This window comes from Vanacampus margaritifer, chromosome 14, assembly GCF_051991255.1.
Source record: "Vanacampus margaritifer isolate UIUO_Vmar chromosome 14, RoL_Vmar_1.0, whole genome shotgun sequence".
In the NCBI taxonomy this organism is placed as follows: domain Eukaryota; kingdom Metazoa; phylum Chordata; class Actinopteri; order Syngnathiformes; family Syngnathidae; genus Vanacampus; species Vanacampus margaritifer.
The window spans coordinates 10998318-11014991 of record NC_135445.1 but is presented as its reverse complement, the minus strand read 5'-3'; the positions used below and the strand labels follow the sequence as shown (position 1 = coordinate 11014991).

The 16674-nt window shown below is 36.9% G+C and overlaps 1 protein-coding gene across 7 annotated transcripts in view; it reads left to right on the top strand.

The window, feature by feature from the left end:
* Positions 1-16674, top strand: part of LOC144063992 (myosin light chain 3) — a 29863-nt gene that overhangs the window by 6762 nt on the left and 6427 nt on the right. For 6 of the 7 annotated variants that reach the window (XM_077586109.1, XM_077586108.1, XM_077586103.1 and 3 more), the window contains one exon: positions 8196-8400. The gene's annotated coding sequence lies outside the window, so the exon portion shown is untranslated. Of the gene's footprint in view, positions 1-5955; positions 6125-8195; positions 8401-16674 lie in introns of those variants that run through there. The other variant, XM_077586107.1, reaches the window with a different exon arrangement.

Sequence of the window (16674 nt, the reverse complement as noted above, 5' to 3'; positions counted from 1 at the left end):
AAGTGTAGGTGTTTGTTTTGAAGTGGGCCAATTATACGTATCCAGAAAATTCAATTATAAACAAAAATGTGACAACACATGCCTTTTATAAAGCTTATCTAATGCATTGACATTGATTAATTTAAAGTTCCTTTAGCGCCACAAATTTTCTTAAGGCATGATTAACCTTAACTCTGAAAATCCTGTACTTGGGGAATTCCAGTCGCAACACAGCAGACACAGTCCACATCCAAATTTAGGAATAATAAATTTAAGAATAATGCATACATTTGTGGAGAGTGGGGTCAAGTTGTATTTTACAATTTTAAAAATGCAGAATTTCACAAGTTGCTTTATGTTAAAGATTAGATAGCTCTTCATATTAACATAAAAATGCACTGAGCTGTCACAGTCTTAAAAATGACCAACACAAATCAACATCACACTTATTTTTTACAGTACTTCTTTTTAATTTTAACTCAATGTTATGAATTATTATGAAATTAATGAATCTATTACTAAAATATGCACTAATATTTCTATTTGTTTACCATTTTTTCCACTTTTATGTTAACAAGTCTGAGACATTACCCAGCATGCTTCATTGCAGTTACAATTAACACTTGTGACTGGGTTTTCATGCCTTTTTTTAACGTGTTATTTTTGACAGACAGGATATGATGGTTTAAATTGAGTTGTGTTTAAAATAAAAATATTTTATTGTACATTGGAAAAGATATATGTGCGATTAATCATGACTTAACTATTAAAAGTTTAATTCCGAATAAAAAATTTAATTGCCTGACACCTCTACTTTTTAGTCAATCGCTTAGCGTCGCCATCGACATCTTGAAAGGGAGTGTGTTGTATATGACATACAATGCAATTCCCTCTAATGCCATGCTTTTGATTTGCATGAAGTACTTGGATGTTTCTCATATGCACAATGAAAAAGCGTTGAAATGTTTTGGTACTTTTTTTTATTTTTTATATCAACATATCTCATGATTTTTGAAGTATTTGAGGCCATGTAAAACAATGTTGCATCCAATTTGTACAATGACAGGATACGGTGCCAACATTTTGATAATTCAAAAATTTCCAAGATGGCGTCTTCATTGCTCACATCTCAGTTGCTGCAAGCAAACAACATGACAGAGAAGTCATTGTTTTTCATACCATCACACACACTCATAATACAGGAACAGTAAATAGCAACATTTTGCTGAGCTTAATTTACTAGATAATGCCATTTATTTGCTTACCGTACTTACTTCTCATAGTGTACTTGCATTACAGATTCGCGAGTTAACCACCAATCAGTGTGAGTTGTCAAAGACGGCCGGCACCTTTTTGCATACTGTGATTGATGACTCATTCATTCAAATCATATCCAAAAGAATACACAAAAAGTTTTTTTTTTTTTTTTTTTTTTTAACTTAAGTTTGTTCCTGCTTGTATTATGAGTGGGTGTTGGGAAGGACTAGTAAATGTGTGTATTTTATTGCATGAAGCCATGACTGTGTATGGTATTTATTATTTAACAAAGATTTCTCAGCCATGTTGTTTGCTTGCTATAGTGTGTAAGTAGTGATTTTAATTGCCATTGACTGTAAGAAACAAAAGACAGATTAGTTTACGGTTGCTATTCTTTAAATGTACAGTTAATATAAATGTCGATAGACAATTAGGATGAGACTAAAAGGACTCTACCATTTGAATTCCGAGGCGGAGAGGAACCCTCCCTCCTGACTTAAACAGAGAAAACTGTGAATATATTTGTCTGTCCAAATTTTTATACGGAAGCACTCGTCCCTACTCCTTTGTGTTTGGTGCTAAATAAAATGTTTGAAAATCTCATTAACAGACCGGCTTTGACTTTATTATAGGATTTTTGTTCAACTATGTTTTCAAACATGAGCCAGTCGAGACCACCACTCACATGATCAATTCTAATCGCCGAACACCAGACAAATCGTCGGAGCGAACGGCAAACTAATTCCGAGGTCGACGTTGTTTACTTTAATTTTTAACTGGCTTTAACTCTCACCAGATAGCATCTGCACGCCAAGAAAATTAGATGTCAATGAAAGACACTTTCAGTGTGATTTTTGGATAGTTGCCTTGGCGATAGGTGGTGACAACCACTGTGCTTAACAAGTCCCCATCAGGGGCAACGTGAGGGTGTCTCTAAAATGGGCATACGCACTCCGAAGCAGGACCATCACCACGCCATCTGTCGTCACTCCACAGGAACATAACCAGCACCATTTATTGCACATATGATTGCTGGTTGGCATCTTTTTTTTCTTTTTTTTTTTGTCGCTCGCTCTCTCTCTCTTGAGTAAGCCATCTGCTCAGGAAAGGTGAGAAGGGATTTGTGAAAAGGAAGAGTGTATTGATTCTCCGCTTTAACAAACGCTCATCCTTTCTTAGCATTTGGCCGCACTTGAGTTGCAAACGTGTTAATTCAGAGGCAATTAGCAGCATCTCAACTCCTTATGATCAACAGTGATGCCGTTTCTAAAACTCCCCCCTGGGAGAATTATAAGCATCTGCAGTCCGTTTCACAAATGTAAAGTCACTCGAAGATGCAAGTTTTACTTCAATGCATTCACACCAGCACAATTAAATAAGATCCTTGGAGGTTGTAATATTTTGGATAAGCAAATTTAGGTACAAGAGTGATAATAAAATGTAAAATAACTGTTAAATAGTAAAATATAACAAACCTTATGTTAATAACATTTCTAAACATGAACATTATCATGAATAATTAATGAGTTAATTTTAGGGATGGGCGAGTACAGATACCAGGTATTGGGCAGATACCAGGCCTTATTTCAAGGTATTGGTACTCGCGGCGGAGTGCGATACGAATATCTGCCGCCCTCTTGTGGCTGGAACTGGAAAGTAGAAGAAAATTGCCATTCATTTCATGCAATTTTAAAGACAAATGCTATATTGGGATATATAGGTCTTTAAAAAAAATATATCTATCTATCATTGTTTGCTTTTGGGGGGGGCATTTTATGGATTCAATAGTGCTAGAGGTATAGGTCCACTATACTCCTACTACGACTATACTACTATACTATGCTATAATAATAATTAAGGTTGTGCCAAAAAATCTATTCTCATAAGAATCGCAATTCTCATTTTGTACGATTCAAGATTTTATTTAAATCATTTAATACTGTCTTGCCTTTGTTTGTGTGTGTGCCTTTATCGGGAGCGCTGTTCATGTTGTACACGATTTGGCCACTCAGTGGCAGTGCGGTTCCATGCGTTCTGATACCCTGTTAAAGGATAACGCAACAGGAAGTCAGACTCTTGCTTCCACCCCTCACTAAGATTTGAAATTGGCGCTCAAAGGGGGCGTTGCCTGGAGGACCGTTGGGTTGCGAATGGGGAGAGGGTTGGGCGTGGTCTGGCTGTGATTGACAACAGCAACTCGCTAATACTGCACACCAAAACCGGAAAGGCGATTTGGAACGCTTTCTGTTCTGACGTTTTGTTCAATTATCTCTCATTTTTAATTTGTATTTTTTCTTCAACTTATCTTTTCATATAATTAGTTACTGTAAATTAAACTCCATGACTTTTGTGACTTGGATGAAGAGATTCCTGATAAATAATGGAAGCATAATTCAAATAGCTCAGTCTGGCGACATTAACAATCCAGCAAATTTACCCTCTTATTTTATGCTGCTTCATCTCGCAGAAGTGTACTCAAAGTGCTGATCCATTAGCTAAACCCCCCCCCCCCCCCCCCAATTCCAGTGTCTTATTACCATATTTGAGATGGCATCTTCAGCCTTGTGCATTATGTATAGCCCACATCTCAGTGATATGCACCCTCTGGGTTCCTTCGTTGTATATTCTTTGTATTTTTAATGCTCTCCCCAAGAATCTCATTTTCTCGCTAGGACTCATTTAGGCTGCACGATTCACATTTCACATTCCGACATGGCCATAACAGCGACTCCGTAAATTGCTACTGTGGCTCCGGGGTTTCGAATTTGATGGCTGACTTTGGACTTGTGGGTGATGAGGTGACACCTAACTTCCCCACATTTAAATTCTTTCATTTCTTTGTGGCAAGTTGAAGAAGGAAAAAAAAACAAGTGGAGGGGAGCGCTAATCTGTGTAATGATTGACAAACAGCTTGACCGGTGAACACTGATTGAAACGACAGCTAATGACTGTTAAGTCAGATCATGCAGGTATTCTAAACGGACAATTGCTGTGGAGACACAGAGTGATATAATAATTTGACATAAATATAATAATAAAAACTTTGCTTTCACATGATGCCTTCTCAACATTTCTGTCTGTCCCCGTAGATCGATCACTTGGTGCTCCATATGACTGACTTGCAAGCCGGCCATTGAACAGTGACTAATGATTGAAATCTATATATACACTGAGTGACAGCGCCACCAGTCATTAATCCTCCATAGGGTTGACCTGTAGAATTAACCATTTTATACAAAACTAATGAGTTCATGTATACACACTGAGTGGCATCACCACCAATCATTGCTGCTCTTTATAAAGATTTATATGGAGGACCAGGCATAACACATTTCTTTCTTTCTCAAAAGCACAAACATAAAAAAAAAAGTGAACACAATAAAGCAAAAAATGAGATTATCCTTGTTCAATCATCAGTCATATTTAAAATAAAATATTTGACTGAGGTATTCATTTAGATAGACAACGACTAGGCTACTTAAATATAGTTAGCTGATACCAATACCATGTACCGATACCACTAGTACTATAGATACATAACATTTCTTAAAAACAAACAAAACAATGACAAATAATTTAAAAGAAAGGCATGTATATGCCATTAAAGTGGTCCCTTGCTACTTTTCGGTTCACTTATTGCGCATTCACTCGATCACGGATTTTTATTTGGGTCCATAATTTATTCATTGCTTGCGTTACCTCAGATTTTACTAGGGCTGCCAGATTATGAAGAAATATCACGATTATTTTGATAATGATTGAAAGGACAATTAAGACGATCATTTATTTTTTGGTACCAAACAAGAAAAAGTTTAAACGTTAAAAATTATTAAATTAAATTATTAATCTCCCCAAAAAAGGAAAAAAAAAAGAAAAAAAAATATTAAGAAAATACAATTCTTTGAAACACTATAAATATGCTAGTTCCTTTTGGATGACACATTTATTAAATTGTTTTAAAATTTAAAAAGGTCTAAATTATTATTATTTTTTTACTATTATGGTGATTTTGTAATTGAGAAGTGTAATGATTGAAATTGCAATTGAATTTTCGATTAATTGCACAGCCATAGGTTGTACCTTGATATTTCACGTTTTTGTTTTTTAGAGATTATCCCTTCCACCCCCATTTTCAATTGTGAGTACATCATAAAATTATTATATTGCTATTTTGTCCTTTTTTGTATTATTATTCTATATTATTATTATAATAATTATTATATACAAAATTAGGTCTGGTAAAATATTCATCAACAAGACGAAGGGGCTGAAAGTGCGCCCATCAACCGGCAAACTGCGCCGATTACTATTCATTGAATGGGGGTACGACAGACCTGAAAACTTGCGATATTGCTGACGGCCACCCCAACCCGCCCCTGGTGTAGACGATTAATATTTCTACAGTTGCTTTGCTGTTGTCACCTATACCAGAGACGGGAGCAAGTGCTTCGACTTGTTCTATTCAATGCGGAAGTTGATTGCGTGTAACAGCTATTATCCAACAACAAAACTTGTGGCTTGTTGAAACACAGACACTGACAAGCAAAGTGCAGACTGGGACCCAAATAGTACATTGCCTGTCTCTTATTCAAAGTGTCCGGTGATTATTTTTTACCCCAGCCAATTCTGTTTGTCAAAATGAACAATTATTATCAAGCATCAAAACCCACGAGTGACACATCTAATATCTTCCCGTGTAACTCTGTGTTTCAGTCTGCCACATCTGCGGCACTGAGTGACGGGTTAATGAGGTTCACGCATGCCCTGTCGTATTTCCTGCTATCGTCTCACTCAAGACATTTTGACAGCAGGCAATTACAGGCAAACAAACACGGTGGCAAAGGCTCGGACATCGTTTGGCTAGATCTGTTTCCGAGAGTCCGGATGGGTAGGAATTTGATTGGCAAGCATGCTGGAATTAAACTTGGACCACACACACATTCACACACTTGTGCACACATCCTGACTTCTACGGCTGATAAGAAATTTGAGTCGTAAAATCAATATATGCGGTATTTATGTATGCTCACTGGATTTTCATAAAGTACACCAGCAAAATCGAATAAAATCCAATGCAGGAGCTGCATCAAAAATCTTTACTTTACAGAAATGAAAGATGTTTACATACTAGGGGTGTTAAAAAAAATCGATTCGGCAATATTACAGCGCACAATTCTTGAAACGATTCGATATGCGGCCGAATCGATATTTAAACATAATTTTTTTAATGGAAATATTCAACAAAACATCTTCCTTATTGTTAGTTTAGAGTTCACACGTTAACCATGGAAGAATGTTATATTAATGATACAATAAGCTTTAATATTTTATTTCAATGTTGTTCAAACATGAAACTGATCGCAACAGATTGTTTGTTAAATACAGTGGCTGACAGTTATAAGCCTGAAGTTTCAGATGAATACATACATTTTCATACAAATCTTACAGTGTACATGTGCAAGTTTACTGATTAGTATTTTCTAAATTTGAGTATTTTTTTGCAATAATCAACTTATAGATTCTTACCAGGATTAATCGTATCGAATCGAATCGAATCGTGACCTTTGAATCATGCTATGGATCGAATCGCCAGGTACTAGGAAATTCACACCCTTATTACACACTGCATTTGATTTTCGCGGTGCTCTCTAGCACAAGGATTACAGTGGCACAACACAACAGTGCCAAATATGGGGTGCTGCACAACAAAATTGGCAGTGTTAATTCAACACCTAAAGAGTTAAATTTAACACTTTGAAAGTGTATATTTGATCCACACTAGATATAGTTAAAACAACACTTTGTAAATTGTTAAATTATTTTACACTGACAGTTAAAACAATTTAGTAGTAGTAGTAGCTACTTCTCTCAATTGAGTAATTTGAGTACAGTTTCTTTGTAAAGTCACATTTTGTTACTGCAGAGCAATTAATAATGTTATCTCATATTGACTGTCTGTTGGATATAAAGGTGAATAACATACAACCGACAACTAGACAGTCACTTTTTAGATTTTGTATCAGCTAAAGAAAATATTTAAGGCACGATGCACATTCTGCTGTTGACAAAGTGATATCTAGCTTCCAAAACCTTACCTGTAGGCTACGTAAAAACAAACAAAAAAAAGATATAGCACATTCAAGCTTTAAGGCTGTGTGCCTGTATGATGTCCCCAAATTTTATCATTGGACTATATTTATTAACAATGTACATTATAAATGTTGCTTTGTTATGACAGTATAAACAGTTAAATATGTCAGACTGCCTTAAAAACATTTAAGTGAAGTTTCCAAAGACTATTTTATTGTACTTTTTAAAAATCAAATCAAATACCAGTAATCTGTTTATGTTCATTGAAATCCAGAAAAACTAATATCTTAAAGTCATTACTTTTAAGTCAAAAACAGTTGTCTGGATATTATTTTTTAATTAAAAAATAAATAAATTAACAGTTGCTAATTTTAGGGATGTCAGCATCTGTTGAATGTAAGTAATAAAGTAACTTGAAATCTACCTTAGTTACTTTTAAATACTTTCAGTATTGTAATTAAGTTACTCTCAAGTCAAATAATCAGTAAAGTAAGTCATTACTAAAGTCTGCCAAAGTATTTTGCTGTAGTCCCTCTGAAATCACTCCGCCTCCATCTCTCCTATTGAATGTGCTGAGACGTAATCACAGAGCGCTGCGACTGCAGGCGGCCGCCTCGTGCGCCGCCAGCAGCTCTTAATTAATTTTTTTGAACTTGAAATTATCGGCATGATCAATTTCTTCTCTGTAACTCAGTTATATGTTTGTTTGTGTTCTACTAACACTTTAAATTCCATCACTAAAAACTTTATCCCCTCGCCCCTTCCTTTTGTTTTACTGTTTATTGTGTTTTGCTAAACTATTCACACAATTATTACTTTTTCCCGTGAAATGTATTGGCAGACTTTTTATTATTGTTATTTGTTTACAGCGCTTACCTACAACTGTAGTGGAACTACTGTGCTTCAAAACATCGTCCCCTCGGGGCGCTTCCAGGACGTGACTTTTTATCCCTCACTTGGTTTTCCGGATCCCATTGATGCCTGCACACCAAATGTCACTGGCTTGCCGAGGGACTTCGGCCCCACCGCTCGCTAGCCTCCCTAGCACAAGGGCAAACCTTTGAGTGGAAATAGGTATTTAATTGTTTTATGTTTCACGTTGGATTTTATTTACAGCACGTAGTTTCAGCTGTGGCTGTTTTTTTAAAGTGCTCGATAAATACATTTGAGTTGAGCCCATTTTGCGCTTGCAGGGCTCTGGTGAAAACCATCAGTACTACCTAAAGCGCAAAAGCTTCTTTTAAACACAGCGGTCTCCAGCACTTTTACGGTTGACAACAGCGGGTGCAATCTGTTAGCGACTGAACAGGCAATTAGCACCCACTAGTTGGGATATTACTAAATGAGACTTTACAAATTCCCCTCTAACTGTAGATGAGCCTCAATTTAGTGTGTAAACAAACACACAAAGCATCTTAAAAAACATAGTCAACGTCTTTTAACGTTTTTGGCGGCACTCATTTGGATTTTACTAAACGTTATTAAACGTTTTTGGCGGTCAAAGAGTTAAGATATCCGATAAATCCAATACAGTAGGCTATAGTCTCTGTGAATTGACTATAGTCTATTTTATTTGTAAGCAGGCGCACACAAAAGTGCAGTTATAGCCTCAGACGGGCTTTCGATTAATTAAAGTATGACGTTAGCATGCCGAGCGCAGACATTTCTCTCTCGCCCCCTTCTTTATCAAGCCCGAGTCAATATCACCTTGGGAATGCGGGGCTCGCGGAGGTGGCTTGTATTTGCTTGATGTACGACTCGCCTGCATGGCTTGTGACTGCCTTATCGCTCAATCACTCAGCAAGATGGAGACCCACACTCTGACGGCTGACGGACTATAATGACCTCCCCCACCAACCCCCTCAATTCCCACCATCCCCATATATAAACCCCAAATACACAAGCTCTACCGGAGTGTGGGGCCTAAAAGGTCATCTCTGTTGTAGCGCTCAACTGTACTGTCGCACCGGTTGCTGCAAAATAAAGAAGAATGACACGAGAGTGCTTACGTCTTCACACATGAATCATGCTCAGTGGTTGAGGTCTGGTGATTCACAAGGCCAACTCCTTGATTGACTGTAATGTGAAGTCCGGATTTAGGACCTAAATGCAGACGAGACATGGGAGTTAGGAAACGGTCTTTAAATACAAAAACAAAGAGTAGGGCTGGATTCAGATAACGACGATAAGACCTGACAGAGAAACCTTGGCAAAAAAAACTTGACTTACTGACAAAAGTGTTATTCAGTAACTCTTGCTAAAACAAGGCAGTGTAGCCTGGAAACCAGATTGCTGTACTTAACGTTATTTTGGGAAACTATCCGCTGATATTTGCTGAAAAACTCATCTTTCCCCGTTTTGTGCTCGGGCTAAAGCAGTGTTTCCCAACCCTGGACCTCGGAGCCCACTGTTTTCCATGTCTCCCTATTCGACATGCAGCGGATTCCAATGACAGCTCATCAGCAAACTCTGGAGAAACCAGATAACGATCTTCACCTGCGTGAGATTCGGGAGACATGGAAAACAGGCTGGATGGTGGGCCGCGAGGACCAGGGTTTGAGAAACACTGGGCTAAAGAAATGTCCAATATAAAAATATTACTTTGGCGCCATCTTGGGGTAAGCAAGTATGTTGAATTGAGGATAAGAGATTATTTATTCAGACGGGTTAGGGTTAACCCTAAAACCAGATCAACACTTTCCAGCACGTATTTTGGAGTCTCAATTATTCATTGTGTTTACGACGACACATCCAATAAACGCGAGTAGTTGTGTGGCAGTAAGATTTGGTAAGATATTTTACTGTATAGTCCTTATCTGCCATTTGAATAAGAAAATGTTACCAACACAAGAACTACTTGTTTTGCATTATAGCACAAAAGCGTACGACAACACATAATTCCTAATCCCTATTTTTGATACAGCATCCTTACCATTAGCAAATCAAACTTTAGTGAGCCATCCAGGACATTTCATGTGTTTTGTTAGTAGTACTAGCATTGACGCTAACCTTTACTTACGGAATTGTATGCAATAAATTGGTCGTCTGCTTCAGAGTATTTGGCGCACACATTTTCACATGCAAAACCCAAAATGTATGCAGTCTACTTTACAGGGTTTAATTATTGTCATTATTTCTATTGTGTTAAATTACACTATATATACTTGATAATATATAAATATTATATAATCTCTATCTATCTATCCATCTATATATATATATATATATATATATATATATATATATACACACACACACACACACCTACGTATTATTTAGCTAGTTTAGCTCGCTGAATTTTACCATATCTATTTAGCGGTATATTGATTGGCTACTTTTCACCCCTTGCTTAATTTACTTGTTTGTTTGTGTCTAATACAGAGTTGTCTAAATATTATCACACTTCCTTTTCCACACTCTGTTTATCACTGATATGCAATGTAATCGCTTGGTGATTGGAAATGTTTATCGTAAACTAAAAACATGTGAGTTGACTGCATGTCACAGTTATATAGTCAACCAAGCACGCACGCACACACACACACAAAAACACTTTCAATATTTATCAAGTCTGGCAAGGGCTTTTGGCATCCGTCGTCTTGATAATCATTTTTCCCCATCTCAATCTAGTCTTCTCAGATCTGTCAATCTCAAACCAGCTTGGAGTCCTTGGACAGTGTAATTGAAGAGTGGCTGCGTGAGAGTGTTTGACCTTAATTTAAGATCAATATCTCTCCCTTCTGTTTACCTGGGAGGTCACATGGCAAAACTGATGGCTAAGTCGCTACGCTTGTGTTGCGGAAAGATACAATGAAGAAATGCTGCAAAAAAGTTCACATAGAATGCTGATGCTATTTCTTCTTCCACGACTACTCTTTCTTCTTTTGAGTACTTTCTGGTAATTGGGCTTCCTGTAGCACTATGTTGCCTCTCACAGGTCCATCCTGGAACTTCGACAGACATCTGGCTGAGAGCAAGAGACATTTACGTGTGCTTTTAAAAATCATTTAAGATTTCCTTTGTTATGTGGTTACCTCACTTGAGTTGAAATGCTATTTATCATTAAGTACAATTATATTTTATTTTTGTCTGTTTGTTTGGTGGCAGCACCATGGACAAGCGGGTAGCACAACAGTCTCACAATTCTGAGGTTGGGGTTTTGAATCCAGTTTCTGATCTTGCTATGAGGGGTTAGCATGTACCCCCTTACTCTGGCTTCTTCACACATTCCAAAAACATACATGCTAGATTGACTGAAGATGCTAAATTGTTCTTGTCATGTGTACCAAAAAACATTCTATTTTTTGTTATAGCACAAAAACTTCTTAAATGATTCCCAATGAACAAGAAAATGGCCAAACAAATTAAAATCTACTCTCCTACCTGTGTGGATTTGTGGATGTTCTCCCACGCTCATGTGGGTTTTTTTCTGGCATTCCGGTAATTCGGCTTCCCTTCCACATTCTAAGAACATGCAAATTAGGTCCCATTGCCACAGGTTTACGCTGCCTCTTGCACAAATTTAGCTGGGATAGGCTTCAGCTTACCCGTGGCCCTTTTGAAGAAAAGTGCTGTCGAAAATAAACGGAAGGACATTTTACTTCCCTCTGCCTCAATCTCAAATCAAGCAATCACTTTCTCATTGCTTTTCTTTTTGGTTCTCTTCATATTCAAACACTGTAAAGTGTCCACATTATCATTCTTGAGGAAACGTTAACAATCAGCTTGAAAAAAAAGGACACAAATAGGTGTTTTGTAATACATATACCTCCTCAGTGTGCTTGCAAATAGGGTCTAGAGGTGTAAATTGGAGCTTGTTCACCACTGGGGGTAGCACAGCGTGAAAATACTTTTCTGACAATCCAGTGGAACTGTTAGTAGTCAGTTTTTATTTGTACTTTGTATAGCTGTCTGCATTCTGTGCTATTCTGAGGTATCCAGTATTTGAAGGCTGCTGGGGTGGGGCATTCAAATCCCACCACTAAATCTCCAACTGATGTGTGCCAGTCCCTTTGGACTCAGCGAGTGGCTGCCTTGCACTGCATGCATGGCTGAACGAGTGTGTATTTTGTGGAGATCTTTGTGCTGTGTTTGTTTATATCTGTGTGACGAGGCGTACAGAGGGCCAGACTTTAATCCGGCAGATAACACCGGGAATGGCTGCAGGCGGCCCGACGGTCTGGTCCGAGCCAACACGGGTTTGTTACTGAGACAGCGGTTGTATTTCACTGATGGATCTGGACCGGGTCTGATTTTAGGTAACCTGCTAAAATAGGAGCCCCAAAGCTCATGTAAGTCAAATCGAAAAGACCTACAAGGTCAGCCACCAAAATATTCAGTTTTGTTTTTGTTTTTTACAGGGAGACACTAAATGTCCTAACGTCAGTCAGCGGCTCCATGGCTTTCTCCCGGGACCTTGAGCCTAAAAAAAATGGAAATGTAAAGAATCAAGTGATAAAATGTAGAATAAAATTCAATTTCAATCCAAAAATATACTTCAAAAAGTTACCGTAAAAATTGCCTGACAATCACGCACGACTTAAGTTCAGTGAGCATCAAAAGATTAACTTGTCAGTTTTACTTGTTCTTTGGCTTTTCAAAGAAACTTCCAAAAGAAGGGATAGCTTTAACTAGGCATATTTAGAAAATAATGTGGAAAAAAATAGACTATAAGAAGGAAAGTTGTAATGTTTCAGTGGTTAGGTTCACTTGTCCTCATTCATCATTAGTTAAGGCAAAGCGTTTGTTTTCTTATTAGGTTATTTCATTCACTGAGCAGTAGGTACAGTATGTGATATTGCAAAATTAACATTGCCACAATATCGTCGTCGTCTTATCACAAAAGCAGCACATGTATTGAAAAGGACAGGTTTTGTCCATTTGTGCAGTTCCAGAACCCTCTGTTGGTTTATTAGTGCAGTTTATTTTAATTAGGCATGTTTTGGCCACTTACGTTTAAGACCCACGCTAATAGCCAGATGAAAGGGAACATATCACGTTTGAGTTCACCCACAAATGGACTTGATTGACAATGTGTACATGCATTAGCAAGTAAGTGCCTCATTATTAGGTGTTATAGTGATTGGAGGTCTTTTATATACATTGAGGTTAACATTACCTGTTCTATTTGAACTATATGTATATTTATAACCTCAGCTTCTTAGCATTGAATAGCCAAGATATTTACATGCAATTGTTCATGTCTATTTTATTTTTATTTTTTGTTCTACCTTAAACACACACATCCACACACAAGCAAATGAAACGGTCCAAAGGGAAAACCTGGTCTGATTATTGCTCACATGGAAAAAAAACATGTTCTAACCAGACATACTTCGTTGGTTACCACACCCATAATTATCATGTTGTGTAGTTTGGATAGCTTTACATCCTTACTGAGTAGGGACCATGTGCAAATGACATTACTCATTTGCATCGTACCGTAGCTCTTTGAGCCAATTTGTGCAGTCCCTCATACATAAACCAGAATTTTCAAAACATAATTATTTACACCGTGATGCAAAAAGCCAAAGAAAGCAATACTTCCACAACAATCCATCCCCAATGACATTTAGCTTTAGTTTTACTTCGTTCTACACTTGAATAATAGTTGTGAGTGATAATTGAGTTAAAATGATTTAACTTTAAAAATGCCCGTATTCTACAGTTTGACACAGCATTGGATTAATTTCATTTCCAATCCTACATGTCCTAAATCCCCCAATATTGGATGATATTTTCTTGCAAAATTATACCGGCAGTAATGAGAAAAAAATCCACACTATTTGAAATAGCCAGATTTTTCATTGGTCTCACTTAGGTCACAATGTTCAATTATTATCACTGAAGACGATGTTAAAAAAATAAACAAAAATCTAATCTTGGAGGTGGGGGTGTTATGAGAGGATTCCACTATATCTGCAACAGCACAGAACTTGATAATAAGGACAAATGTTTAAATTAACCAAAAAAGAAATGGGCTAATACTGTAGAGCAGTAATGCTATTGAATTGTTCAAATGGGATGACTCTTCCAGGAAACAGTTTGCACGGTTTACAACTGCGTAAACAGTTTAATCAAGACCATGTTTGAGGAATTAGAGCTGGCCAAGGCACTGTCTGTTCCAATACTTCACTTGCTTGATTACAGCAGACATCCATGTTTTCTGCTCTTTTTACTCTTTGCCCTCAGCTGCTTCACAGTCAGTCGGCTGTCATCATCCCCACTGCTCGCAGCGCTACAAATCGAAAACCCACAAACAGGAAAATGCAATAAGAAGCAATAAGAAATTAATTTTTAAAAAGACAATTTATTAGATGACTCAACTTAGGTTTTTAACTTTACAAAAGTATCCCTTAATCGCAGGTAATCAAGGGTCTTGGCCAGTTGTGGTGGACCGGGGCTGTCAAATTAGCAACTGTCCATTTACTAGATGCCCACTCTAGATATCTGATACCTCAGCTACGCTGCCACTTGCAAAGTACTGTTTGGATTAAACAATTATATAACGATCCTAAGTTTTCCCTAAAGAGAAAGTCTCTTAGTGCGTTTCATTTATACAGCAATAAAAATAGAAGTGATCTGGGATTAAAAAAAGAAAAAGCGCACGAGTGAATGTCTGCATGTTAGCGCCGGACAGTGACACCGGACAGCAATTGGTATTATGAGGAGATAATCATTTAGTCGTGCTGGACAGTGAACAGGGAACATTACATTTAATTTTCCGTTTTATTTACAAGTTTAGAAACTTCTGATTCCCAAACAAAGGCTTCATACTCTATGTTTGGTTGTGCACCAGAGTCTTACATGCATTACTGAAACTCACAAGAACATTTTCGAACTGAATGGACCACAATAAACTTTTTTTAACAAACTCATATGACAAAATGCTAACTCGGCTGTTTCTCATATGTTTACAGTAAGTAGTCTTTAAGCTGATAATCAAATAGCTAATGCGGTCGTGTGTAACTTAATGTGTGGATTTTTTTTATTTTTTATTTTTTTTTATAAATGTGTGCTAGTGTGTGCTAATTAAAGAAAAAAACATGGAATTCATGGGGTTTTCACTAAAGGGAGATTTTTTTATAATTTTTTGTAATCATTTCCAAAACTGTTTCCACAAAAGACGGCCTCCCACCTTTGTTTGGTAAATTGGCTGCCAAATTTTATGCAAGAATGAATTACAGCCGCCCATACCAATACAGCAGATGAGTGCTGCACAAGGTCTTCTAAAACTCAGAGTGGAAGTGATGCAATCCTTGTGATCATGAAATTAAATTTGTTTACAGTTCCAGAGATTGTAGGTTCTGACATTTTTTGCTCTTCAACTTATCTACTTTAATGATTTGATGCCTGAACCTTTACTTTAGGTACAAATATGTAGAAGTTGCAGATACAGGATTTGTGTGTGTGATTTATAAAAACAAAAAAAATAGTTTATTTGGTTTGTCATTTGTTTTATGGTTGGTTAGATGTATAATGCCAGAGGACCAAGTAAAAATGTAATTGTTCATAATTTTTTGAGTTTTACAAATAAGCTCAAATGTTTTTGTGACCAAGTTACTTAAAACGTTCTACTTTAAAAAAAAAAAAATTTTTTTTAAAGGAAGTAACTTACCGAAAGCCAATTGTTCTGATCGCTTTCTCTGACTAACAGTTAGTTGCTATGCTACCAGTGAGGAATCTCCTGCTAGCTAGTATTATTGTTTGCAAGGGTTTCAAACCCACTCATCATATTGTAATTATGTGTCATTTTGTTTATCTTCTGAGGGCCGTTATGAGTCTCAACCCATATAAATGTATGACCTCATATTACTACATACTGCATACGCAACAAAAAAGCCAGTAAACAACAAACATTTATTTTAAAAGCGAAATTGTAGATAAATATACTAGCAATATATCAACATGACAAGTTGCAATGTTGATGTTTTAGCAAGAAACTTGAAGTAGATATGCAAAACATTAATTGCCTTTGCGGACCACAAAAAAAAAAGGCGGGCCAAATTTGACCCCCGAGCCTTGAATTTGACACCTGTGATTTAGTGTATGTCAGGAGTCTCTAACGTTTTTGAAACTCAGAGATACTTAGAGATAATGCAAAGGGATGTCTTCTAGTTTGATACACAATTTTGAAATTTGCTCAAATTATCTTTATATGTTACAGTATTCATTTATGTGAAGACAGTCAGTGATCATGATGATTTCTCACAGCAATTAGGAAAAGATAAATACTCATTGGGTTAAACCACACTACAAAAGAGACTCCTCCCATAGGAATGTCATCACAAAACTTATTTCCCCAAACACAAGGGATCAGTGTTGCTGTCTTCCAATTATTCTTTGATT